A 5,331-nucleotide genomic window follows, 5' to 3' on the forward strand; every position below is an offset into this window, starting at 1 on the left:
TGGCTCAACACGTCCCCCAGGTGGCACATTTAAGGCTTCCTTCTCTGAGGAAGCGTCTCCCTGCCCCAGGCCTCGAGGGAGGGTGACTGCTGTGAGATTTTCTATGCCCCCAGTGGCCAAACTAAATCAGTTTGGTCCCTGATTTAATTAAGAAGCAGTTAGCTTCCAACGCTAACCCTGGGAGGAATGACCTAGGAAGATGGGAAGGCACGTGAGTATTGATTGGCACGAATAGATCCTCCGATTCTACATCAGCATCAAAACTCAAATGGTGGATGGACACACTTTTTTAAAGTAAAATTTTTCAAGTTCAGCATTTGATATGGAGGCTGAATCCTGATCAAAGTGTCAGAGAATCGAAGAACTAGAAACCAAGGCTCTGGATTCCATCGCCTTCCTGGGGTGGCTTCCTCTCTCTCTGTGGCTGTAGGTTGCAGGGCTAATCCTGGTCAGTGTTTACAGATTGCAGGAGTTGTTCACTCGCATTTCTGATGGTTGATGCTGGCTGAAACTGACGCATGATCTGGGCTTCCTCATACCTTGGTAGCTGGATTCCTGCGTGTGGGGGAAGGAGAGAGAGAAACAAAATGGTATACACACTCACACCCCTAGCTTTGAACATCACATAGATAGCATCAGTTCTGCCACATTCTGTTCTTCAGAAACTAGTCACTAATTCCAGCCCACACTGAGGGTGGGTGGAATCAGACTGCAACTTTTGAACAGAGGCATGTCAAAAAATTTACAGAAATCGTTTAAAACCATCTTAAGATCTTTTTTGGAGCCCCAACATTTTTGCCTATTCTGGTCCTTCGTCAAGTAAGTTAATCTTGTTTAGCTTCAGTTTCTGCATCCCTGAGTTAAGGCTGATCATTCTTGCCTCATATAAACCAGGTAGAAACGCTTGGTAAGTTAAGAAGCATTTTACAAATGTCAGGGGTTATTTTTATGATTACTATTATAACCTATCTGATAGCTGAGCCCCCCAGCACACTCATCCCAGAACGCACCCCCCACCGCAGGCCTCGTTCTCTTTACAAGGATGTGTCCAATGCCCTGTGGCAGTGACTGAATCTTCAGGAGGTTCAAGATGTGGCCCCAGCAGGTCCTGTGGCTCATCCAGCCTGTGTATTTATTTCATACAGGAATTCCAGGAGCTCACCAGGATTCTCCCCCAGAATGATGATTCCTCCCTCGTAGATCACACACCCCATCTAGAGGTCTTCTCCTCCAGCCTTTCCCATGAGCCACAGATAAGCCTGTCCTGAAGCGGAAGCCCAGGTCTCATGGTGCTGGGCCCAGTTGGTGGTGCAAGAGCAAAACAGTAAAGGAGACACCCACCACAACGTTGGCCGAGTGAGCCCAGGGTCATCCAAACACATTAGCTGCCTCTGGAGTAAAATAGAAGACGGTCTGGTGCATTTGTCATTGGTGGGAGTGGACGTATAGTCTGAGCCTGGATAAACCTGACTCGCTTCTACCCAATAGAATACAGCAAGGTGATGGGATAAGAAGGGAATATTATGAACAGTTTTATGCCAATAATTTGGCAACTTAGATGAAATAGACAAGCTCCTCAAAAGATACTAAGTGCCGGGCTTCCCTGGTGGCACAGTGGTTGAGAGTCCACCTGCCGATGCAGGGGACACAGGTTCATGCCCCAGTCTGGGCAGATCCCACATGCCGCAGTGCGGCTGGGCCCGTGAGCCATGGCCACTGAGCCTGCGCGTCCGGAGCCTGTGCTCTGCAACGGGAGAGGCCACAACAGTGAGAGGCCCGCGTACAGCAAAAAAAAAAAAAAGCTACTAAGTGCCAAAGACCACGCAATAAGAAACAGATAACCTGTATAGTCCTCCATCAACTAAAGAAATTGAACTCCTAGTTAAAAACCTCCCCACAAAGGAAACTCCAGGCCCAGATGGACTTACTGGTGAATTCTGCCGAACTTTTAAGGAAGAAATAATACCAGTGTGACACAAACTCTTCCAGAAAATTAAGAGGAAGGAATACTTCTTAAATCACTATAGAAACTATCAATACTCTGATACCAAAACCAAACTAGAGACAGAAAACTACAGACCAACACCCTCATAAACATAGATAGGAAAATTATTAACCAACTTTAAATAGAATACAATAAAGTGTCATAAGGACAATAATATATCCTGTCCAGGTGGAGTTTATTTTAGGAATGCAAGGTTGGCTTAATCCTCCCCAAGTTGATCTATAGATTCAACACAATTCCAATCAAAATCCCAGCAGGACATCTTGGGGGCATAGAAATTGACAAGCTGATTCTACAGTTTATGTGGAAATGCAAAGAAGCTAGAATTACCAAAACAACTTTGAGAAAGATGAAGTTGGAGGACTAATATTACCTGATGTCAAAATTATTATAAAGCTACGGTAATCAAAACAGATTTAGATATAGACAACTGATTTTTGACCAAAGCAATTGAATGGTGACAGGATAGTATTTCTAACAAATGTTCTGGCGCAACTACATCCACATGCAAAAAATAAAAAAGAAGAAGAAGAAGAACTTTTATCCATACTTCACATCATATATAAAAATTAACTCAAAATGGATGATAGGCCTAAATTAAACTTCTAGAATAGAACATAAGAGATAAATATTTGTGAGCTTGAGTTGCACAAAACAACACCCAAAGCACAATCCGTACAAGAAAATGTTGATAAATTGGACTTGGACAAAATTAAGAATTTCTGCTATTTGTAAGGCACTGTTATGAAAATGAAGAGACAAGCCACAGACTGGCAAAAAGTATTTGCAAATCATATCTCTGAGAAAGACTTGTATCTAGAAGTATAATGTATAAAGAACTCTCAAAACTCAATAAGAAGAAAACAACTCCATTTTTTAAATGGGCAGAAGATTTGAATAAATACTTTCCCAAAGAAGACATGTGACGGTAACTGAGCACATGAAAAGATGCTTAAATTATTAGTAATTAGGGAAATGCAAATTAAAACCACAATGAGATACCTCCACCTACCTCTTAGAATGCCTAAAATTAAAAAGACCAACTACATCTGGCTTCCCTGGTGGTGCAGTGGTTGAGAGTCCGCCTGCCGATGCAGGGGACACGGGTTCGTGCCCCGGTCCGGGAAGATCCCACATGCCACGGAGCGGCTGGGCCCTGAGCCATGGCCGCTGAGCCTGCGCATCCGGAGCCTGTGCTCTGCAATGGAAGAGGCCACAACAGTGAGAGGCCCGCGTACCGCAAAAAAAAAAAAAAAAAAAAAAAAAAAAAACCAACTACATCAAATATTCACAGGGATGTGGAGAAACTCTTGCTGGTACACTGCTGTTAGGAATGCAAATGATACAGCTACTTTCAAAGACAGTTTACCAGTCTCTTCCAAAGTTAAACATACATCTACCATATGATCCAGCATTCCCTCCTAGGTATTTGCCCAAAGAAATTAAAGCATATGTCCATATGTCCATACAAAGGCTTGTACACAAATGTGCATAGCAGGTTTATTTGTAATGGCCCAAAACTGGACACAGTATCAAAGTGCATCCCCTAGGTGAATGGATAAACAAACTGTGGTATATCCACACAATCGAATACTATGCAGCAATAAAAAGATATGACTGTGGACACATGCTACAGTATGCATGAATCTCAAAGTAATTCTGCTGAATGAAAGAAGCCAGACAAAAAAAAGTATATACTATATTATTTCAATTATGTAAAATTGTAGGAAATGCAAACTAATCTATAGTGACAGAAAACAGATCAGTGGTTGCTTGGGAGAAATTTTGGAATGATGGAAATGCTCACTATCTTCATTGTGGCAATAATATCATGGATGTGTACAGATGTCAAAACATCAAATTGTGCATTTTAAATAAGAAATAAAATGGCTAATAAAAACATTTTCAAAATTCACGTTAGTAAACCATGCTATCTCTTGGAGATTGTGCATGTGATGGGGAGTTGTGCAACCGTGAAAATCAGGAGGTCTAAAGTCCACTTTGCCATAGACATCCTGACCCTAAAGCAAGTCCTTGAATTCCTTGGGATTTCTTCCCCTTGTCAGCTGCATGGGAACAGCAGCCCCTCTGTTGTCCACCCCGTGGAGATGGATCAGCCTTTGAGAGCAAAGTCTTGATCATACTCAGCACTTCTGGCAGGTGTTCAATAAATGCTTGTTGACTGGGTTTAATTCGAGGTCAGGTGACCCATGGCTCCAAGTTGTAACAGCTGCAGCCTCTCCCTGTGCAGCCTCACCCGTGTCGTTCTGAGCTTTGGGGTTCAGACTGAGTCAGTCCATGTGCCCCTGAAGAATAGTTCTTGTACTTTGCTTGGTTTACACAGACTCACTAATCTTTACACGTAAGCCCAATTGCTGCCAAGACGTGACTCTGCAGATAAGGACGGATGTCCAGATCAAGGCTCCCAGGAAGGAAGGGAGTGAGCCAGGTTCTCAGGGTGAGGCCCCACGGAATTCCATTTGGCCGGATCTCACTCTTTGGAATTCACAGTTACACTTGGACTTGATGTGCCGTGGTCGGCAGTTTGTAGGGAGGAGTGGGAAGTCCTCTAAAGAAAACTAGCTCTTAAAGAACCATACCAGGGCTTCCCTGGTGGCGTAGTGGCTGAGAGTCCGCCTGCCGATGCAGGAGACATGGGTTCGTGCCCCAGTCCAGGAAGATCCCACATGCCACGGAGCGGCTGGGCCCACGAGCCATGGCTGCTGAGCCTGCGCGTCCGGAGCCTGTGCTCCGCAACGGGAGAGGCCACAGCAGTGAGAGGCCCATGTACCGAAAAAAAAAAAAAAAAAAAGAACCATACCAGTTCAGTTTTCATGCATAAAGGAAAATACTGGGGAATTCCCTGGTGGTCCAATGGTTAGGACCCCGAGCTCTCATTGCTGAGAGCCGGGGTTCAATCCCTGGTCAGGGAACTGAGACCCCACAAATGGCAAGGCTCAGCCAAACAAACAAACAAAAAAACAAAGAAAATATTGGCAATTGAAAATTAATTATGTATTAAAGCAGGACTCATAGGACCTCTTCTTATAGATACTTGATTACAATTAATTTCCCATTCTTTGTATACTTGAATGAAGGAAACATTCACCATATTGCAATTATGCCATAATCCAGGCTTTTTTGTAATTCACACTGTGCTGTTCTCAGCTATACCAAGAATGCCTGGACTGTTCTAGAAGCTTGGCCTCCACTTCCTTGTCTGAACCCAGAATCACAGAACTTCGGTGGTAGAGGAACCAGAGATGGGTCCCATCACCTCCATCATTTTGCAGATGTGGACCCTGAGCCCAGGAGGTGGGAGTGGA

This window comes from Mesoplodon bidens, assembly GCF_964165515.1.
Source record: "Mesoplodon bidens genome assembly, chromosome: 2".
Taxonomy (NCBI): Eukaryota; Metazoa; Chordata; class Mammalia; order Artiodactyla; family Ziphiidae; genus Mesoplodon; species Mesoplodon bidens.